The sequence below is a fragment of the Ictidomys tridecemlineatus genome, chromosome 3 (genome assembly GCF_052094955.1).
Source record: "Ictidomys tridecemlineatus isolate mIctTri1 chromosome 3, mIctTri1.hap1, whole genome shotgun sequence".
NCBI lineage: Eukaryota > Metazoa > Chordata > Mammalia > Rodentia > Sciuridae > Ictidomys > Ictidomys tridecemlineatus.
The window spans coordinates 40,676,413-40,702,012 of NC_135479.1; the positions used below are offsets into that span (position 1 = coordinate 40,676,413).

Consider the following 25,600-nt stretch of genomic DNA (forward strand, 5'->3'; position numbering starts at 1 on the left):
AATGATCTAATCAGAACAAGAATAATAAAGAATCAGCTTGCTAAGAAAACATAACAATCCCAAATCTGCATGAACCTAATAATGGAGCTTCAAAATGCATGAAGAAAAACTGATGATAGAACTGAAAAGGGAAAAAGACAAGTTGAAAATTATGGTCCTAGACTTGCACACTCCTCCCCAGTGATCAATAGAACCAATCAGATGGAAAATCAATAAAGATCCGGAAACCCTGAACACTACCACTAACCTAACTGGCATTTTTAGAATTCTCCACCCAATAAGAACAAAACCTATACTCCTTTCAGATGTACATGGAATATTCACCAAGGAGGTCATATCCCAGGGTTTTAACAAACTTTAACAAACTTAATAGAATTGAAATCATACAAAGTTTGTGCTCTGACTATGCCGGAATTAAACTAGAAACCAATAACAGAAAAGCATCTGAAAAATGTCCAAATACACATTGTCTAAATAACTCATAAATCAGAGGAATTCTCAAGGGAAATTAAAAATAATCTAAATTAAATGAAAATAAAAAATACAACAATATAAAATTCAAACCTAAAGGAAGAGGGAATGTCATGGTTTGGATGTGAGGTGTCGCCCAAAAGCTCCTGTGTGAGACAATGCAAGAACTTCAGAGGTGGAATGATTAGTTTATGAGAATTTTAACCTTATCAGTGAATTAATCCACTGATATGGATTAACTGGTTGGTAACTGCAGGCAGGCAGGGTGTGGCTAGAGGAAATAGGCCTCTGGGAATGTGCCTTTGGGGTTTATATTTTGTCCTTGGTGACTGGAGCTCGCTCTTTCTCCCTCTGCTCCCTGGCTGTGGGGTCCTGAGCTGCTTCCCTCTGCCCTGCCCTCCTGCCATGGTGCTCTGCCTCCCCTCAGGCCGGAGCTGTGGAGTCAGCTGACCACAGACTGAACCTCTGAAAACCATGAGCCGAAATACACTTTTTTCTGCTTTGAATTGTTCTTGTCAGGGGCTGGGGATGTGGCTCAAGCGGAATGCGCTCCTCTGGCATGCGTGCGGCCCGGGTTCGATCCTCAGCACCACATACCAACAAAGATGTTGTGTCCTCCGAGAACTAAAAAATAAAAATTCTCTCTCTCTTTCCTCTCTCTCAAATAAATAAATAAATAAATTGTTCTTGTCAGGTCTTCTGGTCATAGTAACCCAAAGCTGAGAACAGGGAGGAAGCAGAAATGAGTAAATTAAAAACAGAAAAATGATAGAGAAAAATCAAGGATAGGAAAATTGGGTTCTTTGAAGAGACTAATAAAACTGATGACTCTAATCGGATTGCAGGGCGGGATGAGAGGAGATTCGAATTACTGATATTTGAAATGAAAGCAGAGATGTTACTACAATCCAACAGACTTTAAACGGTTAATAAAGGAGCTGGGTGTCCCTCAGTGGTCTACCCTTGCCCAGCCATTGTGTAGCCCTAGGGATTCAATCCCCAGCACAGGACAAGAAGGAGGAAAGAAAAAGGCTAACAAAGGAGCACCATGATCATCTCTGTGCACATAATTTCTACAATTCTGATAAAATGACGTAGCAATTCTTTTTTTGTTTTTAATTTCTTTTTGTTTGTCAGTGGGCCTTCATGTATTTATTGATTTAAACGTGGTGTTGAGATTTGAACCTAGTGCCTGCACATGCTAGGAAAATGCTCTACCACTGAGCCACAACCCCAGCCTAGGGGGACCAATTCTTTGAAAGATACAAACTACCAAAACTCATGCAAGAAGAAACAGATAACCTGAAGAGTCCTATAGCTATCTCATAAGTTAATTTTTTAGTTTACAACATTCTAAAAAAAAAAGGCCTCAGGCCCAAGGCAGTGACTCACATCTGTCATCTCAGCAACTCAAGAGGCTGAGGCAGGAGGATCACAAGTTCAAAGCCAGTCTCAGCATCTTAGTGAGGCCCTGAAAAAAAAGACTGGGGATGTGGCTCAGTGGTAAAGCACCCCTGGATTCAATCTCCGTATCCCCCCACCCTGCTACCAAGAAAAAGAAAAAAAGAAAGAAAGAAAGAAAGAAAACCTCAGGCCCGGATGGTTTCATCAAACATTTAAGATATACATACATCTATATGATCTCTTCTAGAAAATGAAAGCCCTCTCCATTCATTTTATGAAGCCAGTGTGGTCCTGATACCAAAACCAGACTAAAGCAGTATAAGAAAATTATAGGCCAATATTCCTCATGAGCATAAATACAATAATCTTCCACAAAATATTAGCAAGTTGTGCGTGTGTGTGTATGTGTGTGTGTGTGTGTGTGTGTGTATCAAGACCATAGCGTGTGGGGTTTATTCAGTAAGTTTGGTTAAACATTTAAAAATCAATGTAATCGAAACATGATTAAAGAAGAAAAATCCAGCAAAAGGTACAGAGAAACAACTGAAAAAATTCAACATTCATTTAGGACAAAAATTCAGCCAAGTAGGAATAGAGGGGAACTTCCTTGTCCTTCCCTACCTTAGAGAAACGAAAACTTATTTTCATACTCACACAGATGTTGCACACAGAGGTTTACAGCAGCATGACACATACTGCTGCTCCAAACTAGAAACACCCCAAATTTCCTCCCAGTGAGCGGAGAAGCAGTGTGTTCTGCAATAACAAGGCACAACCCCTGACACTGTGCACACATATTGCTAAGTGAAAGAAACCAGTTTCCAGTCTCCAGAGGTGGCATACTGGGCTGGGGATGCAGCTCAGAGGCAGTATACTTGTCTAGCATGTGTGATGCCCTAGGTTCCATCCCCAGCACCCCAAAGAAAGAAGAACTTTTTTTCTTATTTATGTGGAAACAATAAAACTATAATTACAAAGAACAGATCAGTGGATGCCAAGGGTAAGAAGGAAAGGGGGAGTCTGAATACAAGGGGTAGTAGGAGGAATTTGGGGGGCGGTGAACGGATCTGTCTCCTGATTAAGGTGGTGCTTACAGGAATCTACACAAATGTTAAAACTCATGAAACTACAAATCTCGCCCACCATCCTGAAAAATAATGAACTTTACTCTATGTACATTTAATTTTTTTTTAATTGAGAAACTGCACACCCAAACTGGGCTATCTGGCTTTTCAAATTGGATTTGGCAATACTGGGCCCAATTCTCCCATGGAAACAATGTGGGAGTCCCAGCATGCACTTTATCCATTTATTTGTTTTGAGACAAGGTCTCACTGTGTTGTCCAGGCTGGCCTTAAACTTGTGATCCTCCTGCCTCAGCCTCCCAAGTAGCTGAGATCCCAAGTGTGTGCTGCCGTGCCTGCTCTGGCATGCTCTGACACAGGGCATAGCTCTGCTCCCTAGTTTGCTGCGTAACCCCTGAACCCAGTTCCCCAGGGCAGTTCCCACTGGTCATTCCCTGGGTCTGCTCCACAGCCCTGTGAGGCAGCTGGTCATTCTCTTCCTCAGCAGGAGACCAGAGGCAGCCCTGCCTCAAGGCATAGCAGCTAAGAGAGGAGGAAGAGGTGTCCCAAAGCCCCAGGGGTTCTGCTCCCCCTCAGAAAACTTCTCCTGAGTCCCTCCTGCTCCCCACAGGGGGCTCTGGCCCTCCCCTGGCCTCAGGGTGACATGTGCCCTGCTTGTTTACCCACTTTCCCCAGGTCCCCAGCTGCCTGATGTCAAGCATACAATGGGGCCCTGTACTCTAGAGCCCACAGGACAAAGGGCACAGGCAGCCACTGGTCATCTCCTTTCATTCTCAGGAAGGGAGGGCCAGGAAGCTGGGCAGGAATTCAGCAAAACCAGGGGCAGACATGGTCGAGGAAGGGTTCCCAAGAGGGTCCTAGCAGTCCCTGCAACCTGGGCTAGGTGGAAGAGTCTGCCTCTGTCCAGATCTCAATCTCCAACCACCCCCAACAAGCCCTCTCCCTCTGTGGGAAGGCACAGTCAGAACATTAAACCCTCTGTGACACATGCTATGTGTGTCACTCACTTCATGACCTTGGGTGAGTCACAGTATCTCTCTGGCTTCAGTTTGCATATCTATAACATCCAGCTCCCAGGGCCATTGTGTGGATTAAAGGAGACCATGTCAGAGTAAAGATTAAAGAACATTTTTGTGTGTGTGTGCGTGTGTGTGATGCTGGGGATTGAACCCAGGGCCTTGTGCATGCGAGGCAAGCACTCTACCAACTGAGCTTTATCCCCAGCCCAAGATTCAAGAACACTGAAGATTGCAGAGTGCCATGGAAATATCAGGTGCAAAAGGTATACAACAAGGGACCGGAGCCTGGCGTGGTGGCGTATGCCTGCAATTCCAGCTACTTGGGAGGCTGAGGCAGGAGGACCACAAGTTCAAAGCCTGCCTGGGCAACTTAGCAAAATAATAAATAAAAAGGAGGGTTAGGGTGTGGCTTAGTGGGAGAGCACCCAGAGGTTCAATACCCAATACAAAAAGAAAAAAAGAGAAAAAAAGAGAGACTGAGGGCGCCTCTCCCTAGGAGGAGCAGGCTGAGTTGGGCTGTCCTGCAGCTCAGGCCAGGTAATAAAGGAGGAAGCCTCTAACCTCAGGCATGGTCTGCTTCTTGTCCCTAAGTCCATCACAGCTCCACCATCAATGTTCTCCATAGTGGCCTTGGTGAGCCCCTTCCTCTCTTTGGGCTTCAGTTTCCCTGTTGGAAAATGAGGGCATTGGCTGACATTACCATGAAGGCCAGCTTGGAATTCTATCTTATCATAATGATTCTCCAGGAATGTTGGCCAGTGGTGGCCAGTAAGTTGGGGGAAGAGAAGAAAATCAGAGATAGAGATATGGAAGGGAATAAAGGGCAGGGAGGCAAATGTCTCCATCCAAGGCAGTTTCACCAAGTAAATGGTTTGAGGACCCACAGGGTGGCCCCGAGGAATGACTCAACTTCTCTGAGCCCTGTACTTCCTCTCTTCTATAAAGTTAAAAAATAATAACAAGAACTGAAGCAGATTCTGCTGGTCACCTCTATGATGCCCCAGGCCTCTCCTTTAGGGTGAGACAGCCCTGGTGCGGTGAGATGCCCACTTCCTGTTGGACCAGGCCCCTCAGAGCACCTCACCATGAGCATGATTCTGACTAGGCAGGGTCAGCCAGGTGAGCTCGTCTCCTTTGCCAATGATTGGTTCAGGCAAAGGCATGTTGAACATCTCTGGCCAATGAGACTTGAGGAGACATCTGCAGAGGAGAGACTGTCTTTGATTGGGGGGTGGAGGGGACCATCCACAGGAAGTGCTTCCTCCCTCTTCCCCTCCTGGAGAGTGGATGCCACTTTGGGCTTCTTGGGGAAATCACTGGAAGGAGGTCGAATCCTGGGTGATACCTCAGGGCCCTGGAAATAACCAGCCTTGGAGCTGCCCTACTTTGGGTCCTGATGTTATTAAAATAAAAAAAACTAAAAAAGCATTTGCCTCAGCAGCTAAGCCATTTTGTGTTGGTTCCTGGTTCTCAAGGCTGGAGGGCTGCTGATGAAGATCCCCTCTTCAAGAATACGCTGGGGTAAAAGGCATCGAAGGGAAGGAGGCCTTCGGAGTGAAGATGCTCGGTGCACACAAGGAGAAGGATTATGTGGTGTTGGGGTGCCAGCTAGCACCCCGGCCCAGTTACATGGAATCCAGGCCACTGCCTCCTGGGAAGTGTCACCTCCAGACCACGGCTGGAAACAACTTTTAAGAGACCCTCAGCAGGTCCAAAAGTCATCAGGCACCAGGCGTCCCTCAGTCCCTTATTGACAATCTGTTACTATCCAAAATCCCTATGGCCACCCACACGGGCTTTGTTTGGTGTCTGAATAGGAAGGAAAGTGACAGAGCCTGGGTGGTCTCTGAAGCACATGACCTGTGCCTGATCTGTCTGACTGTCCTGGCCTTCTGCAAACATTTCCTCAGCCCTGTGGGGAGACAGATGAGCTCCCAGGGAAAGGGCAGATGATGTCCTGCTGTATTTTTTGAGTGAAATAAAAACAAACTAGGGAGCAGCATAAAAGTGTACAGCTGATCTGTCATACTGTCACATGCCCAGGCTCTGCAGATAGAGCTGGGCTGGAATCCTGCCTCCTCCATTTACCAGCTGTGTGACCAAGGCCGGATGATTCAACCTCTCTGGGCGACAGAGTTCATTATGAGTTAGAAGGAATAAACTATGGAGACTAAGCCCAGAAGCTGACTTGGAGCAGATAAATGAGCACTTTCCTAGGTTGGCCCGTCTGGGAGCTGGCCACACAACTGTCAGCACAGGCAACTCAATGTGCTGAGATGGCTAATCCTTGGGCCTCCCCTTCCCACAGTTTTTAATTGGCTGAACTTAAAAAAAAAAAATGAATTGGATCATTTTTAAACTCAGAGGAAAAAAAAAACAGGAAAGTTCTTTTGTCCTTTTAAAAAACAGTTCATAGTATTACAGGGGAAAGTAAGAATCCATCAGAATGCAACCTCCCAGAAGACGGTACTCAAAAACCTCACAGTGGGATCCCAGAAGAGGCAGAGAGCCCAGAAGGCTGGGGACACTGCATACGGGGAGCTTTGGCAGAGGTGACTAGTGGGGGCCTACAGGGTGGTAGAACAGACCACGGCAGTTGTCAGGAATGGTGATTCCAGAAGGGATTGCGAGAGCAGAGACAGGGACGGGGCAGAGTGCCAGGGCTGTGCTCTGAGGGTGCCTGTGAGTTTGGGGAACCACCAAGTGCTCCGGTGGCTGGAGGGCAGCGGGAGGCGGCCCATGAGGGACAAATGGGGAGGATACTCCCTTCTGGTGGTGGAAATTTTAGCAGGGGCCCAAACCTAGCAGATGTGCACCCGAGAAGGCGCCTGAAACTCACAATGCAGAGTGAGGGAGGCGAGGAGACCAGCAACGAGGCCATCATAGTCCAGAAGAGGAGGTCAAGCTGACCTGGGCCATGTGGGGGACAGAGAGGAGGGAGCTGAGGAGAGAGTGTCAGGCTAGTGGCAGGGCTTGCTTGATCTGAGGCAGGGAGGGAAGTGAGGTTCCATCTCAGGGGTTTGGGTAGATAGGGGGATGGTCCCTGAATGAAGGTCCTGGAGGAGGGGGAGTGCAGGGGTGGACTCTGAGGAGCTCCAGGTGGGTTTCAGTTGGCTGGGGATGATACTTCAGGGTCTGTTCCTGACCACAAGTCCAAGTCCCCAGGCCAGGTAGATTCTACAGAAAAAAAAAAAAAAAAGTTTCCTTTCATTTGTTCTGACTAATGACACGGACCTGTATCTAAGGATGGCAGTGGCTGGTCTGACTCCTCCCTATGGTGGCAGAAGAAAGGAACTCATCTGTGACAGGAGGACAGAGGGAGCCCATGGATGAGTGTGAGGGAGAGTCTTCAGTGACCAGGCCTAGGGAAGGCTACAAGACTGGACAGCAGGCATCTTCTCTCAATGACCCAGCCAACACCAGGCCCAGCCAACACCAGGGCCACCAAAGCCCACCAGGCAGGCCCAGGTCCCATATGTGCTTGAAGTCCATAAGGGAGTGGGTAGCTGGGTCACAGAGCACCAGGGCTGGTAATGGAGATGGGGTGGGCAACGAGGCCCTGTTCACTCCATGCGTGGGGAAGACATGGAGAATGTCCACTCTGGGCTTCTGATGGACCGTCTGTGAAATACTGAGCCTCCTATTTAAGTGCAGGTTTTCATTCGGCAGGTCTGGGTTGGGGCCCGAGAACCTGCATTACTACCAACTCCTGAGAAGTGCCAATGTCACTGGTCCCCTGACCATACCTGGGATAACAAAGTTCTAGCTGACCTCTGTGGAACCTGTCCAGAATTTTGAAGGGAAACCGCTCTGGTTCACCATTTGGAACCTTGGGGAGCTGGGGCAGGAAGCTTGGGAGTGGTGAGGCCATGGCTGGGCCCACCTCTGGGAGAGGCTTCCAGGCAATGGGGGTAGGGAACTCACCCTGTAAGGGAGGGACATCTGTCCTTGGACACTGCTTTTGCAGGGGAGGTGTGACACTCCAGGCACTTGGGAGAGCAGCCCCTTGTGTGCACCCAGCCCTGGCCTTGGCGTTAGGTCCCTTGTGGACATCTCTGATTCTCTGAGTAGCATGAAGGGTGCCGCGCACTCCAGGGGTTCCACACCACTATTAGCCATGAAATGGGAATGTCTGCCTGGGGTGTCCTCCCCCAGCACCACCGCTTCCACTAAACTCAAATCTAATCTCCTTCCCGCCAATCTTCTCGTTTCCCAAGAAAATGGAAGTAAGCAGAACACCCACAGCCTCCCAGGAAATTGAGATTTGACTTTTGAAACAAAGCAAAATGTGGCAGCCCTGGCCAGAAATGTCAAAGTTGCTACTGTCAACAGAACAAGAGAAAGGTCACCAGGTCTGAGAGCCCACTGTGGGACTTCTAAATAAGGGAAAGGAGAGACAGGCTCTCCACCAGCCTCCCGATGAGGTTCATAAATGCCTCCCTGAGCCTGCGGAAGGGGCCGGGAGGTACTGGCCACCTCACACTGCTATCGCATGAGAGAAGAAGGCACATGGGGTGGATCTCTGTGGACCAAGCAGTTTCCCAGGTGGAAGAAGCTTCTGGCTCTGGACTCCCCAACCTGCTGCAGCCCTCCCACAGCACTGATCAGGGTGGGGTCCAGGGGGATAGGCCAGGGGCTCATGTCTTGGGCTTCCTTGTTCCCTCATCCTCTCCACTTCTTCCTGTCATCTGAGTACTTGCCCCATGCAGAGGACCCCCAGTCAGTTGGGGAAATTCCTTAGGGGCCAGCAGAACCCACGGTGGGGCAAGATTTCAAGCCTAGTCATTCCGAGGGTGCTGTCTGCAGAGGCAAGCTTCTTTTACAGCAAGCACAGCAGTAAAAAGCAGAGGCAAGAAGCCTCATGCATGATTTAGGCCTTTATCCATAATTAAGACTTCTTCCCCCAAAGAAAGCATCTAGATTGGAGGTCCCTGGCAGAGGAGGAGGGCCAAGGCAAGAGGGCACTGGAAAGGACAGAGGCATTTGGCCCCAGCACACCCTTCACCTCATTTATCCTCCTACCAGCCCTCGAAGGGAGGGTACTGGCCTCATTTTCTAAACCAGGAAGGCAAGCAAGGCTTGAGCCAGCGCTCTGATCCTGGACCTTCTTGGACTCTAGGTCAAAGGGATGAGGACAGGGTCCCATCCTAGTCATCCCATTAAGACAACCATGAGTCTGGCAGCCAGTGAGGGACCCTGGCATCTGCATTTTCAAAGGCCCCCTAGAGACACCCAGGGAAGGGAATCCAGATTGAGCAGCACCCCAAAGAGAGTGTCAGAGGCTGGACTTCAGCCAGCCCCCCTCCCTGTCTTTCAGCTGGGACATGCTCTCTGAGACTGATACCAGGGCGCTTAGGTGATAGGGGTGGTAGAGGGAACAGTCCCCGCACCAGTAGTGAAAATGGGGGGGCTGTGCCACCACCTCCTCCTGGGCAGACTCCTCCCACAGTGACCATGGTCCCTCCAGGGTTATGGCACATTCCCCAGCTCTGTCAGCCCTCACTGGGCTGCGAGCTCCCTGGAGTAAGGGTGGTGGTGATGGAGACGTGATAAGGACCCCCGGCAACACTTAGGAACAGTTCCTGAGTCGGGCGATATTCGACAAGTATTAATCCATCCATAACTCACTCGCCTAGGCAGCGGTTTCTATTATTAGCCCATCTTAGAACTGAGGGAGTTGAGGCCAGAGAGCCTAAGGACCTGCCAGGAAGCGAAGAAGTGAGAATTCACAGAGCGTGAGCCCTCTTCTGTTAGGTGGTCCCCCCTTTCTATTTGCCCTGTGTCTGCAGTGGCGGGTGCTCTTCCCTGCCGTCATCATCCTCAACAACAACCTGGGGCCACACGGTGGCAGCAGCAGGTCAACCAGCCCCTAGAGTGCACTACCAGTGGCTTCTGGGGAGATAGGATGGAGGAAATAAAGAGAGGGAGAAAGGAGGCTGTAGCTGCACACCTAAACACCCGCGAGCAGACCTACTCCCAGACCAGTTTCTCCTCCCCAATTCCTGGGAAATCTACCAATCTTAGAGGTACTGAAAATTCATGCAACTACGAAAATTACTTATTTTGACTATAGAGAGCAATGGTTAGCCTACACAATGTATCTTCAGATTAGATAAAACCAAGAGAAATGTATTTTAAGAAACCTTTAATATAGGTACATTCTAAACATTACTGATCAGGTAGGGGAGACAGGGTCAACCTGAAGATCCCAGAGATCTGTGGTCCACAATCAAAAAGTAGCACTCACCAGGGAGTCCCAGCACACACACGCTCCCCTGCACAGCCTCACAAGGTTTCCTTTCAAAGAAGAACCCAAAGCCCCCAAAGCGCGTCTCTCTCTGGAACGCCCACACTGTGTCCTTCTCTGAATGCACACTGCCCCGTTGATTTCTTTCATAGAACAAATTTAGCAATGCTTTATTTTCTGATGTGCCCTGAAATTCTTTCCTGTGGCAAATTCTTCCCTGGGGCCCAGTTGAGTCCCCTTCTCCCCGTTGCAGGGACTTCCTCAGAACCCCTCTGGTGACACTTGGACTTGGATGCTTATCTCTCCCTGCCAAGAGATTCACGTATCTACAACCAGTGCAGTGCTTTCTCTTCTAAATGCTCCTAAAGCTGCAGAGAGGCCCCGATGGTTACTCCCCTACATCAGGTGCTGAGGATCCACAGGAGCTGTGCCACATGCTTCCCCTCAACCTTTCATTCACCCACAAAGTTACCCACTCGTGGAGCATGGCTGCAGCCCCACTTCCACCAATGAGGCTCAAGAAGTGAGGAGACCTATCCAGGCTCACAGAGCCAGCAAGACGGCAAGCTGGGCGTTGATCCATGATCTCTCCAGCCCCAGAACCTGAATAGTTGGTCACAAAGTGCTCTGCCTCTCCAACTTTCCTCTGGCAGCCTCCAGAAGATCACAGGACAGATCACAAGACTTCAGGGGGCAGAGCTGCAGAGGACCTGGGCTCCCAGTTCTGGGCTAGTCCCCCTGTCCTGCATTGATTCTCTCACTCAGTCGTCCAAGTAACACTATGGACGACTATGCCCTTGTGAGGTTCCATGCCTGTCCTCAGAGAACCACAGAAACCACGACCCTTCCTGCTCCCCCAGGGTAGGCTGGGAATGGAGAGCACTTGTGGGCTGGGAGGTCAGGCTGTATTGTACATCTGTAGCTTCTTCCCAAGGTCACCTGGCAGGCACACCCTGACTTTCCTTTAGGGAACAATATCTCTCCCATTCCAGGTGTCGGGTGGCCAAAGTCAGGTGTGGAAGGGGTAGAGGATGAGTGCCTGACCATGTCCAGCCAATCTGAGATTTGCCTCAACAAATGCAATTCTTTGCATAAACTGGGAAAACAGCAATCATCATTAAAATGTTTAATAGATGTTGAGAAGTCATTTGGTACAATATACCATCTGCTCTTCAGTAAGACTAAAAAAAGGAGAAGGGACATGGAAGGGAGGTCTTTTTAACATGCTAAAGGATATAACTCTAACTCAAATAGCAACATGCTACTTAATGGTGGTAAGCTATAGTCACCCTGTTTTTAAAAATAAGGAGAAAAGTATGATGGGGTCCTGCCTGTGCCATCCCCCACCAACCTGTTCAAGACCACAGCAAAGGGTGGGGACTGCCTGGACTCCACCAGCAACTTATGGCTACCCAAGGTCAGCTCTGGCCATCTGTGCACATTCTGTCCATTCTCTTTGCTCTGCTGCTTCTGACCACCTCCCCTGACCCACAGCCAGACACTGGACACCTCTTTCCAGACCCTTCCCCTCCACACCTGACCCCTTCCTGCAGCAATACCAGCCTCGACCACTCCAGGGTCCATCCTCCTTGGGGATAGCCTCCTTGGCCAGGCACCTGCCCAGCCTGTTTTCCTGACTCACAATGGTACCATGTGGCCAAGGTCCCAGCATGCCACCCCCCTACCCTGGCCAGGACAGATGTCTCCTGTGCCCACCCCTTTTATCCAGTTCTAGAAACACTGGTGGCTCCCATCTCAGGAGGAAAAGCAACTGGACTCAGAAACGTGAGAAAGAAGGCATAACAAAGCAATTACCTCTGAACAGAATGTTACTGCTGACGAGAAAATCCAAAGGAATCAACCAGAAAATTGCTGGAAGTAATAAATGAGTTCATACTAGTGGTGAAAAAGGAGATGAATTTATAAAAATCAATTGCATTCCTATATGCTAGTGACAAGCAGCTAGAAAGAAAAAAAAAGGCAATGGGAAAAGAGGACTTTGTCCTTATAGAAACAAAATACATTAAATATTAACCATTAATTTAGCTCAGTTTTTTTAATTTGTAAAAAGTTTATGACAGTGGAATGTTTATTTGAAAACTATCTTCTGTGTTAACCTGATCTTAGAAACCTAGAGTAGGGACACTGGTGGATGTGGGTTGTTTGGGGCCTGTGGAGTTCCTAGAGCACTATTTGAAGGCCACTTATCCAGTAGGTTGGCACTTACTGTGAAAAGTTCAGAGGGTGCCATGCTTAAGGCTCTGGCTTTGGGTTTGAAGGAGCAAAGTGGGATTGAGCAGTCTCATTTCTGAGTTGTTCAGTCTAGGGAAGGCAGCAGACTCCAGGCACTGGGGCTCTGGTCTCTGTCCAGTGTACCACCTGCCTCATTCACCCTCTGACCAGCAGCCATAGCCTGCTCCACTCATGGGGTAAAAAACTTATCTTTACCTCTAATAATTGAGTGTAATCATTAAAGATATGGGTTACAAAGTTGAAAGCAGTGGAATCACTTTCTCTCTCTCTCTTTATTTTTTTTTGCCCTTATAAAAGGTATCATCTGGTGCATTCCTGTATCGACAAAGATTGTTCAAATTCAGATCCTGATATAGGACCAACAACAGGTCTGTACACTGACCCAAAGCAGGGGCTTAGGGGATGATTTACAGTGGAATCATCAAATGGACTTCTTTCTCATAGATATCAGGGATCATTCCCATTGGGGAGCTGACCATGTGTATAATATTTTTGCCAAACAGCTGGAACTCATAATGGATGAGTTGCTGCTCAAATCCAGCATTGGGTTATATGATGGGTCGCATTGAATTGGTCCATGTGTGGGCATCCAGCAGGGACATGGCATGGTACTTCATGAGGTAGGCAAGGCACAAAGAGGCTGAGCGGCTCATGCCAGCAGCACAGCGTAGCAATATATGGACGGCCCTGCTTCATTTCCACACTGTGGTTGTGGTCGGCAATGGGGTCAAAGAAGTCATAGAGCTTCGAGCTGGGTGTGTCAGCCACAGGCACCTGTGTGTACTGGATATCCTCCCAGAAGGTATTTACTACCTCTACCGAGACACTGCTGACTAAAGTGATCTGGTTGCTGGCCAGCAAGAGCTTGCTGTTGGCAGCCACACCATTGCTGATGTATAGGCTTCTGGTGATCTGGGAGAGGGCTGCTGGAACTGAACTGGGAAGGTGACAGGGGTGCTGTCATCAAGGCAGTGGGTCAGCAGTTGGTGACTCATGAGGCCTGCATTTTTCTGCTAAGCTGTGTCCCTGGAAAACTCTCTCCAGTAGGAGTATGAGGGGGTTCGTTGATGATAAAGTGGCACCGATTATCCCCAGCCAAGGGTCTCAAGGAGAGAGACCAGTTTCGATGCATGGACCACAATCCCCACGGGCCTAGCAATCTGGTTTCCATAAAAATGGTTTCTTCTTGAGGAGAGGAGTCGGCTGCCCAGGTCTCAGAGAAATCTCGGCTTCCATTCTGGGCTCCGACTTAACCAATTACCAGCTTCGAAATCACTCCAGTTTATTTTTAATGTTAATATTTTGCTCCTGTTGGGAGGACTAAATATGCAGTCAAGAAGACAACACTGTCTAAGTTAGTGCAATGCTAATTAAAGCTTCTGAAACATGTTATACACTTAAAAATCCATATATGGTGGGGAAAATCAGAGAGCTCTTTTAAAGGGCAATGATGGACTGCAGCGGGGGCTCAGTGGTACAGCGTTTGCCTAGCAAAAGCCCTGGGCGCCATCCCCGGCACCAAAATAAATAAATTATAGCAAGTAATAATGATCAAAATGTTATCGTGCTGCATTAGAACAAAACAAACCTCTGAGCATCAGAAAGAATAATGGAATGAATTACAACCCACTGGAAAAAAGAATCCATGAGTTCCTAGTCAGACTCAGGAAAAGGAGGTAGGAGACTTGGGGCATAGCTCAGTGGTATAGCACAGGCTTAGTATGCACCAAGTCCTAGTTCAATCTCAACACGCCCACACACTCGCACAGTAAGGAGCAACATGAAAACAATGCAAAGCTGCATTAGTAATCCAAACTGAAAATTTAAACAAGTCTGAGATACCATTACACACCTATTGAACTGGCAGAAACAAACTGAAAATACTACTCAGTGTCCATGGGGATGTGGAAAAACAGGGACCTGCATGCCTTGGGCAGGGTTTGCTATAAGAGAGGAGGAGGCAGAGAAGGCAGGAGAGACAAAGAACCATCCAGATGGCACCAGAAAAGGGTGGCCAGATGCCCAAATGCCAATGCCTCTGGCCAGAAGAAGGGACCCACAGGCCCTTGATCCCACCCACTTAGTGCCTAGGAGGTGGCAGCAGGTGTCTCCTGGCTGTGCCCACTTGGGGTCAGGAGCTCTGGACACCCATAGCAGACAGAGGCTGGTCCTCTGGCTGGCAGCCAAGCACCCACACTGGTGGAAGCAGAGCCCAAGGGACAGTCAGTGGGACTGAGGGAGGTCCAGGCTGGCACAGGCTATCCAGGACTCACCCTGTGGGGCCTCCAACCGTGGTTCCAGACAGCCCTTCTGGAGGTCACTGTCTGCAGAGCACTGTGGGGACTCCACTCTGCCTGCTCTGCAGAGGTCATTGAGGAGCCTGGGTTGACCAGCTGGCCCATGGACCCAGCCACGTAGGCCAGGTTCAGTGACGAGACAGAGAAAGCAGACATTTGCAAGGCAAATGTGTAGACACGGATGGTGACTTATGAGAGGACCAATCCTGTGGCTAGGGTGTGGGCACAGGAAATGGCATCAGGTGGAAAGGGGTCAACAGCTCACACTCGCTGATCATCATCATATGCAGGTCATGGCCAAGGTCAGGACAGGGTTTTAGACTATAAAAATCCAGTTCAGGGCTAGTTAGCTCTTTTTTTCCTATAAAGTAGTTTAAATTTATACATCAACAGTAACACCGTGAAGTTTGTTTAAAAATGAAGCACAGTTGCCCTCAGAAGGATATATGCCTCCTAGTTTTGTTGGCTCTGCATGTGTGTAGACGTTTTAAAGCCAGCGGTCACCGTGTACTGAGCTCAGGCCTCATCACCCAGTCACCCAGGCAGGAATTACAAGGAACTCGTGGGAAGTTCTGTGAACCACCAGGAATTGCCCCTTCCCCTTCTCTCCACCCTCAGAGTCCCTGCTCCCTGCCTCTGAACTGGGGCAGGGCCCCCACCTCAGCCTCCTCACTTCCTCATTCTCGCTCCAGGCTACTTACAGATGGCCTCCTCTGAAATCCAAGGGACCCTCTGCTTCACCTCCTTCACACCTTAGGGATCGAATCCAGCCCAGCCCTCTCCACCTGGTTTCTGCCTGCAAGCCGGCCCCTCTCTTTCTTACCTGCCTTCCCTTCCTCCAGGGGGCCTCTGCCTCTTAGGTTTCTCCTCTTGCATACCCATCCTGCTCTTCCAGCCCTGTGGGCCCTGCTCCAGACTCAGCCCCAGCGTCACTTGTGGACAGGCTTTCCCAAGGTGAAGCAGAGTGATCCAAGCAGAGTAGATCTCCTGTTTTGTCCCCAAGCATTCCGGCCCTGTGCTTCTCACAGGTGTGCTGCCAAGATTTCTACCCTAGAGGAGAAGGGTGGTTTGCAGAGGCTGGGAGTAGGGTATGAAGGGGTTTTGTTGGTCCAAGCTACAAAGTGCCAGTAAGAGGAATAAGTTCTGGTGATCTATTACCCAGCAAGGTGACGATAGTTAGTGATTATGTATCGTCTATTTCACAATTGCTGAAAGAGTGGATTTTAAATGTTCTCACCAAAAAAGAAGTATGAGATGGGCACGTTAATTAGCCTAATGTGTTCATTCCACAATACCTAAAAGTATCGAGGCATCACATGGTACAATATATACAATTACTATTTGACAATAAAAATAAAATTTAAAAAAAGATTTCTATTGTAGTCCACCTGCCCCACAGTAAGACGCTCCCTTGGGAGAAAAATCCTATCTTATTCATCTGTACATCCTTCAGCCCCAAATATATCACAGAACAGAAGCTCACAAAAGTCTGTGAGGGAGTGGAAATGGACAGTTCACTCAGAAAACCAGAATTAGTGCTCACAATCACATTAACTTGCATGTCAGGCATCGTGGTAAGGGCTTAACACATATAACTGACATTATCCCCACTTTATAGATGAGGACACTGAGGGACAGAGAAGTTAAGCAACTTCTCAGAGTCACAGAGCAAGTTAAGTTGTGGTTCTGGGTCTCAAACCCGATGCTGCTTATGCCAAAACCTCAGCTCTATATGTTAGAACCAGTGTGGGCTGAACTGAGGTGCTAGAAAAGGAGGTGGCGAGGGATAGGGGACAGAGAGGAAGAGGGGGTCAGGGCCCTCTGAGGCCTCAGGGCCTTTGTGGCTGGAATAATCTGCAGTTCAGGCCAAGGAAGATGGAGGAGCTGGAGAATGTGGTCAAGGGGCCGCTGGACTGACCTAGTGGAGACAGAATCAGCCTGCCCAGGCCCCTGCCACACACAGTCCAGGCCTGCAGATTACAGCGGTGTCTGGCAGGAAATCTGAGCAGCCAGAGAAATTAGTGCCTCCTGGGCCTACTTAATCACCACCTGAACAGGAAGTGGGGAGATGCATCTTGCAGGGTGCAATTAGCTGGCAGCCTCCCTCCTCTCACCTCAGGTCCTATTGGCCCCTGACGCCATCCACAGAGGCCAACTTCCTTTCTCCCCAGCCCTACAGATCAGGAACCTACTTCTTCTCTGTCCTGGCCCTCAACTCAGACCATCCCAGGCCCAGAAAGCCAGATGAAGCCTCTGCTGTGTGGATTCTTCTCCCCTCCTGACCTCCTAAGAGCCTGGGACCCCCACTTGCAGGCAGCTTAGAAGGCAACTTTAGAACCAGACAGGCCTCGGGCTGGGGTTGTAGGTCAATGGTAGAACACTTGCCTACCACGTGAGGCACTGGGTTCAATCCTCAGCACTGCATAATTAAATCAATAAATGGGATATAGGTCTTGTTTCCATCTACCAAAAAAAAAAAAAAAAAAAAAAAATCCAGACAGGCCTGTGCTCAAATCCTAGCTCTTCCACTTCCTGGAGGATCCTGCCCAACAAGCCGCAGGACTGGCTCCTTGCTTCCCTTATCCTTTCTGCCTATGTGACTTTAGGAGGAACTCTGGCCATTGCACAGGGGAGTCCTGTGCCTGAAAGGAGCAGGCGGAGGAAAGGACTGAGGGCAGCAGAGATGCTTGCAGTCCCTGGGCAGGTGGCCCACAGGAACGATGCAGGAGGCACCATGCTAGGTCTCTCAGAGAGTCTTTATCTCCAGTCCTCTAAACACTCCCTCAAATAAGGGTTAATGACCTCCATTTTCTAGACAAGCAAACCGAGGTTCAGCCTTCATAATAAGCACCTTCAAAAATAACCCAGCTTCTCACTCTTTCAGGAAGGCCTCAGTCCTTGGCAGAACCAACGGCCTGCATGGGAAGTGAGAAATCATAAAAATAGGGCAGGCTTGTACTGGAGTGCTGCTGTCCTTCCAAAATTCACCTGAGCCAGACAGTTCTAGCTCCTGACGCCTCCCGAAGGTCACCATCTGGCCCTTGTTCCAGCCTGAGTTCTCACCCTCCTGCCTTTCATGTGCCTACCCCACATTGAGCCACTTGTCCCTCCTTGAAAAGGCCAGACCTGTTCTTAAGTCTGTGCTTAGGCCTCATGCATGGCAGGCAGTAAGTGATGGTCAGATGGCGACTGGAAGAATGGACAGATGGGAGGCTGGTGGAAGGGTGGGTGAACATGGGGATGGGAACAAGTGGAAGAGAAGAGTGTCAACGGATGGGTGGGTGGTCAGGTGGCTGGGTGGCTGGATAGATCAACAGGTAGACGGCTGGATCTATGGTTGGGGAGGATAACAAGTGGGTAGATGGATGGATAAGTGGTTGTATAAATGGATGCTTTGGGAGTAGGCAGGTAGATGGTCAGCTGGGTGGGTAGAGGGCAGGATGAGCAGATGGGGCACTAAGAGACAGACCTCAGCTCACTATATAAAAGAGAACTCCACCAGAGCCTGGTCAGTGCAGAATGGGGTTGCCTTGGGAATGGTGCAAGCACTGAATAATACAAGCACCGAACGGAAAGTCCCATTTGGTGACCTCTACTCCCCTTTCAGGTCTTCATTTGGTGCAAATTAGCTCTCTGTCTGCCTTGTCCAGGTGCAGGTCTTAGACTGGGACCTTCATGGTAACATGCTCACTATAGGCTCATGTTCAATTAGTAAATGCTTTGGGAGGAAGCTGGTAATCTTTTCAGAGGTTGTTTTCTTGTTTTTGGAACTAGGAATCAAATCCAGAATGCTTAACCACAGAGCAACACCCCCAGCCCTTTTTATTTTTTTGAGGCAGGGTCTTGCTAAGTTTTTTAGGGTCTCATTAATTTGCTGAGGCTGGCTTTAAACTCACAATCTTCCTGTCTCAGCCTCCCAAGTTGCTGGGATTACAGGTATGCACCACCATTCCCATCATTTTTTTTTTCCTTTCTGTAAGCCATGAGCAAATGAGATATGGGTTGGACTCAAAGCCTTGTGTCTAATGACAAGACAAGAGATCCTACAGTTTGAGCTCTGGCCACATGGAGCCTGCTTCCCTCTTGGATCACTGGTTTATAAACTTTTGGGTTCTGGGTTGCTCTGCTCTCCTTTCTCAGGAGCACAGAAGCTATGGGCAATAGATCCTTAGCAATGTCCCTAAGGATGACAGACTGCAGGGAACTGGTGGTCCTGAGGGGTCTCCAGGGATCAGAAGATGCTGGAGATGGAGGGATAGTGAGGGGAAGAAGGGCACTAAGAACCTCAAGTTCAATAGTGGGGTGGGGATGGCTGCAAACAAGATCCACTGGAGCCATCCTGGTTCTTGTCTGTGCAGAGAGCAGGCAAGGGGCAGCTCTCAGCCAGAGAGGCTGGCAGAAAGAAGAGGATGCGACATGAGGGCAAGACGTGGCTATGTGCTCCAAGAAAAGATGCCCAAGGCAACCTAATAGAGCCTTGCACCCTTGATTTTTTGGGGGTACTGAGGATTGAACTCAAAGGCATTCTGCCACTGACCTACATCCTAGCTCTTTTTTTACTTTTTATTTTGAGACAGGATGTTGCTAAATTGCTGAGAATGGCCTCAAACTTGCAATCCTCCTGCCTCAGCCTCCAGAGTTGCTGCACTGGTGTGCACCCCTGCACCTGGTGTGCCTGGCTTTTAAAGGGCACTAAATCACACCTGATTCAAGTGCTGGGCTTCTCCCTCATGCAAACTTCTCAGTTGCGGGCAGTGAGACCTAAGGGCCAGTGGGGCAGAAGAAAAGGGAGAGAGGACCAAGTGTCTGCCAGGAGAAGCTTGGCTTAGGCACCTGCCTTGGACTTATCAATCTACCCCTGGCTCCACCTCTGCACTTGAGGTCTGGTGGGGTCTCAGGTGGAAATCCTGGCTCCTCATGCCAGCCCTCCTCCATTTTCCCCATCCAGCAAGTAGCAGCCTACCTCCAGATTCTCGCCTCCCACAACCCTCTTCCATTCGGCTGTTTTCAAAATCCACCACTCCCCTGTTCCACACTACCAGACGCTCTCCTCGCAGTCTCCCCCTTTCCCTGCCCCTCTCCTCACAGTCTCTACTCTGCCCACCCCTCTTGCAGGGGCCAGAATGGTCCTGTTCAAACTTCAGGCAGTTTGAATCTCCACTCTGCTCAGAACTCTCCAGGGCTCCACCTCACCCACGGTAAAAGCCAAAGCCACTCAGGGAGGACCCAAGCTGCTCACCCCTCCCCTCTGCCTTCTTTCCAACCCAGCCTCTCCCTGTCATGCCAGTTCCTTCCTCTGCCTGGACCATGCTGTGCCAGACATCTGCAAGGTGCAGTCCCGGTTTCATTCTGGCTCCATTTATATGTTCATTGGTGAAATCATCTTAAGGGTGTCAGTTTTTGTCTAGTCCTTTATGTCTCTTTCTAGTACTTCCTACCTGATGTTTTTTTTCAATAGTCCCTTTTTAGTTGCTCTTCCTCACTCTCATCAGAACATAAGCTCCAAGTGCAGCTCTTTCCCAGGGCCTGGAACAGCGCTGGCACACAGTAGGTACACACGAAGTATAGAAAGTTAAAAAAAAAATTAACCTTGAAATCTTTGTTAAGGGTAATAGTAAAATCTGGGGGTAATTCACTCAATAATTTTGGGGTGGGAGAAGACAGCAGCTAACCCAGGCATGACACACATTGTTTCCAAGTCAGTGGACATTTCCCCTCCATCTTGCTGGGATCTGCTCTGCTCAGCTCTTCAATCTCAGCCGGCTGTTAAGCTCCCTTCTGCACTCAACCTAGAGGGACCACTCAGAACAGGAGGGGAGGGGCCCCAAACACCTACTCCAGGGCCAAAGCAGAACCCCCTCTGGCCAAACCTCCCAAAATAGATTGGGGACACCAGTGTTCCAGTTTGCATCAAGCCTCACTGGCCCAGCACCTGCGTGGGGCTGTGTCCAGGAGTCTGGTGTCCCCAGGCCCTCATGGCTGCCCCATATCTGCACTTCCCTCCAAGGCAGTATGGACCACCCCAGAACTTCTCTGGTGCTGGAACTCTGACCTGAAGAAGAAGGAACAGCGTCTCACCCCCAGGTTCCAGAGTTGCCCACTCTGGGGCCACCAGTCTGAGCAGCCTGTAGGAATCATCCAGCCACCTCTTTCCTGACTCAAGGCTCTCCCTCTGCCCTCCCTCCTCGGCTCCATCTCCTTTCTCCTTCTTTGCCTCTTTGGTTTCCATTCTGGTGCTGGAGGAAGTTCCTGGTCCTAAGCTCTAGGTCCTGCTGTGACCCTGCCCAGCCTGGTGACCCTGAGCCCTTCAGCACCTACAGGTACAAGTGGAAAAGTTTTCCTCCCAGGCCAAACACACCAAGGGGAGCTTTGGACACTTTAACACTTCAAGGTTCTCTCCCTACTGACCCCTTCTGAGGGCACCTTTTGCTGCTTAGAAGGTCTGATCCTCCCCAGCACAAGGACACATGTCCCTGAGCACAGGGGACCATGCCTATGCCCTGGCAGGCTTTCCACAACCATGGTGCTTCCTTCTTCTCTAGATTCCCCAATGTCTTGGGAATGACACTGTCATTCAGCAAGGTTTTGCCATATGGATTCAGGCTGCACCTAGAGTCTGACATGATCCTCTTACTCTCTTGTCACGTATCACAGCCTCCTGAGAAGTCTCATCTCCAGGCTTGCCCGGACCCAGCTTCCATTCTGCACACACTTGATTTTGGCTACCTGGGTCTTCCTGCTGCCTACAGGGACAAGCCGGTCTGGCCTCTGTTCCCCCCCCCCCCCCCCCGCCAGCATTTCTTCTGGTCACAGATGTGGAGGCCACAGCTCTTTCTTCTCCAACATTCTAATCTCTTCTCCTTATGAGCTGAACCAGTTGTAGTTCTGGGTTCCCCTGCTCCTGGAAGCCCGTACATCTCTGAGGGCCCCAGGGTGGGCTCCTGACTAGTGTCAGCTCATTGCAGTAGCGTCAATACCTACACTTATGCCAAGTGGCCAGCATTTCCTTGCGGCAGTCACTAGCCCAGAGGTGACATAGGGTCTAAGGGAACCCAATCAGGACCATTAGTTGACCTCCTCTCAATATGAACAAGGAGGCAAGTAGCCCTGTTGCTTCTGGCTATATCCAGGGGCAGCTACAAAGAAGGGGGAAATTACAGGCTAGTCCCAAATTAGCTAAAGTTCAGTTACTTCCCCAAAAGGATAGGCCCAAAGCCCAGAGGAGAAGGTATGGGATTAATGGACAGCAGAGACCTCTTCACTACTTTTGTTTCCATTTCTTTTCAGCATGAAGGATGGTCTTCAAGTTGGAAAAGAGAGAAGAACATATAAAAGGGAAATGCTGTACAAGATATCTCTGACTGCTTTCCCTCCTGTTCCCCGCCCCCCCCCCCACCACCCGGCGTTGACCCTAGGGCCTAGTGTGCATGCTGAGCATGTGCTCTACCATTAAGCTGCACCCCCAGCCCTCTCTGCCTGCTTTAGTGCCTTCCATTCTCTGACCACTGAAGAGGAGCTGAAAGATCAGAGGTGGACAAGGAGGAGAGGCTGAGACAGGTCCTAGTTCTTGACCTTAATCCCCAACAAATCCTCAGCCTAGAACAGCCTATTGAACATATTTGTAACTTTTTAGAGAATAATAATAACAAGAGCAGAAGATACAATTCTGTTTCTTGTCTGTGCAGATACTGGGTTATAGCTGGCTAGTTATCTATCTATCTGGTACTGGGGATTAAACCCAGGGGTGCTTTACCACTGAGCTACACCCCCAGTCCTTTTTAATTTTTACTTTGAGACAGTGTCTCACTAAATTGCTGAGGCTCTTGCAAAGTTGCTGAGCTGGCCTCAAACTTGCAATCCTCCTGCCTCAGCCTCCTGAGTTGATGGGATTATAGGTGTGCATCATGGCGCCCATCTTACATGAGACTCTTTACACATATTAACTCATTCAAGCCTCCCCCAAATCCTATAGCATGGAGATTATTATCAACCCCACTTAATGGAGGAGTAAGCAAAGGTCTAGAAAGGCTAGAAAAATAGAAATGAATCAGAAGCTAATGTGGGCTCGGGGCACAGCCATCACTTTATGTACTTTTCCTGACTCTTCTTCCATGTGCTGTACACCATCAGGGTCAGAATAATGGGATCCTCCCTGCTCCTCCAATCTTTGCATCCTTTTTTAAAATTTTTTTTTTTTTATTTTTGCGGACACAACATCTTTGTTTGTATGTGGTGCTGAGGATTGAACCCGGGCCGCACACATGCCAGGTGAGCGCGCTACCGCTTGAGCCACATCCCCAGCCCCCAATCTTTGCATCCTTAAGGGCAAAGTTTTCAACAAATTTTACTGTCTTGAGGCTGGAGTTGTGGCTCAGTGGTAGAGCACTTGCCTAAAACATGTGAGGCCCTGGGTTCAGTCCTCAGCACCACATAAAATAATAAAATAAAGCTATTTTTTTTAAAAAAAGCAGTCTGAAAAACATTTTTTAAAAATTGTATTGTCTTCTCTTTTCTGCTATGAGTCCTAGGTCAATAAATCAGGGGATTATCACAGATCAACCCAATACACATACAACATTATCAACTGAAGCCTGTACGTCTTTCAGACTCTTAGTTTTTAACTAGACATTCTCTTCTTCTTCCAGGATCCCATCCAGAATACCACTTTACGTTTAGTCCTCATGACTCCTTAGGTTTTACTTGGCTGTGATAGTTTCTCAGACTTCCCTTGTCCTCAATGACCTTGACCATTTTGAGGGGAAACCATCAGGTATTTGGTAGGATGCCCCTGAGCTGGTATTTGTCTGATATTTTTTTCATGATTACACTGGGGCTATGGGTTTGGGAAGGGAAACTACAGAGGTAAAGTGTCATTCTTATTATGTCATATTAAGGGCACATACCATCTATATGACTTATTACTTCTGATGTTGACCTTGATCACATTCTTGGACTGTTCATCAGGTTCCTTCACTGTGAAGCTGCTCTTTCCCCTTCTTTCCATACTGCATTCTTTAGAAGAAAGTCATTGTACATTTCTTATTTAAAGCTGTACAGAGTTTCACTTCACCTCCTTGATGGGAGAATTAGCTACATAAATTATTTGGATTTCTACTGTATGGGAGATTTTCTTATTATATATTCATTCATTTAATTATGCATTTATCTAATCTTGTATGGCCTTATGGACATTTTATTTCACACCCTGAAACCTAGTTATATTGTAATTTTTGCAAAGCATTTGATCCTGGTATCCTTGGTATTCTGGGGGTAGCTGGTAAAATGCAGACATTGAACCCCATATCTAATGAGTGATAACTACCCACTCTGGGGCATCCATGGGCTGGAAAATCAATGTTGCTGTTTGATTTTTTTTTTTTAACAAATGAAACACCAACTGTTGGAGTACACAGCAATTTTGAAGGAGCTCTGCTTGTAGGGGGAAATTATGCTTCTGATGGACACTGCATCTGCGAATCTGATGTGTAGTGAACTGGGATGCAAAACGCTGTTCCATAGGTCTCCCTCTGTGAATAGAAGTGTCCCTACAGTGCCTCGGGCCCTGTCCGTGGTCCTGCCCTGTGTTCTTAATCAGCCTTGTGGATATCCAAGCACAAGAGCATCTGCTTCTCCAGCTGCAGGCAGTATCTGAGAGTGACAGAGATGGGATGTCAAAGTCTCTCTCAGTGATACAACGTGATGAAATGAACAAGATAAAATTTAATCAGAATAAGGATCAAGTAACAAGCTTAGATTCAAGAAATTAATGACACAAACAGGCCTGATCTCTTCAGCAAATCGGAGTTATGAGGGAGAGGGGCGGTGGACAGCCAGATGCACTACACAGTCCTGGAGAGAAAATGGTCTTAAACAAATCAGCCTAAAAAGTGGACATTTTCAGATCAAATGAGAAATCTGGAAAAGGTATCTGTACAAAATGTGCCAAAAATTTATTGAAGCAGAAAGGTGATAATCATTTATTAGAAAGAAATTAGGTTACAAAATACTGTGCAGGGTATGATCTCATTTCATGGAGAAAATCTACATATAAGCATTGAAACAGCTCTAAAAGAATGTGACCAAAAAGATCACCCAAGGCTCCTTGGGGGATAGGAACATAATACTTTTATTTCTGATTGTCTGTATTTCCAATTTGCTGTACTACATATATACCACTTTTGTAATAATAAATGGTTATGGTTTAATAAGGGAAACAAATCACTGTTCCTCCCCATGAAGGATCCATGGCAGAGGTTTCTAAAAGAGATCCTTGAAGATTTCAGAGGCCAGAAACTTATCATGAATGAAGAACATGGACACTACTGAATAGGCAGCCCCCCCCCCCAGCTGCCAGTGATGTGGCGGGGTCTCCTGGTCCAGGCCCTTCACATAACTGCTAGAGAAAGTCACATGATTAGTCAATGGCAACTCCAGGGCCAGAAGCCAGAGGTTTTGGCCTCTTCTGGGTGTAAGAAAGTAACTTCTGAACAGGGGTTATTTGACATTAAACTGGCAAGATGGGAGGAGGGAAACGGCAGCAGTGCTGTATTAAAATATTTAAAGGCTGCCACATAGAAGAGAAATCCACATGAGCCCCTGTGCAGAACCAGATGACTAAGTGACAAGCAGGTTTGTATCTTGAATGTAGAAGTCTCTAAAATAGGAGCTGTCCAGCTTGAGGGTAAGGTTGTGAGACTTGGAGCATATGTGGTTGAGGCCAGTGGCCTCCTGCCAGAGGTTTCTGGGAGGCCATTCCAGGACTGAGGGTCTATGGTTCTGGAATCTCCTGTTTCAGCCAGAGCTGGGTGATTTCTTACACCTGCC

At 48.5% G+C, this 25,600-nt stretch overlaps 1 protein-coding gene and 1 pseudogene across 1 annotated transcript in view; both read right to left on the bottom strand.

Annotated features, from left to right (window-relative positions):
* The window catches only part of Rab11fip4 (RAB11 family interacting protein 4), a 116,876-nt gene that overhangs the window by 89,709 nt on the left and 1,567 nt on the right, over window positions 1-25,600 (bottom strand). The gene's annotated exons all lie outside the window — the stretch shown is intronic.
* Window positions 12,272-23,780, bottom strand: LOC101970357 (dual specificity protein phosphatase 18-like; annotated as a pseudogene).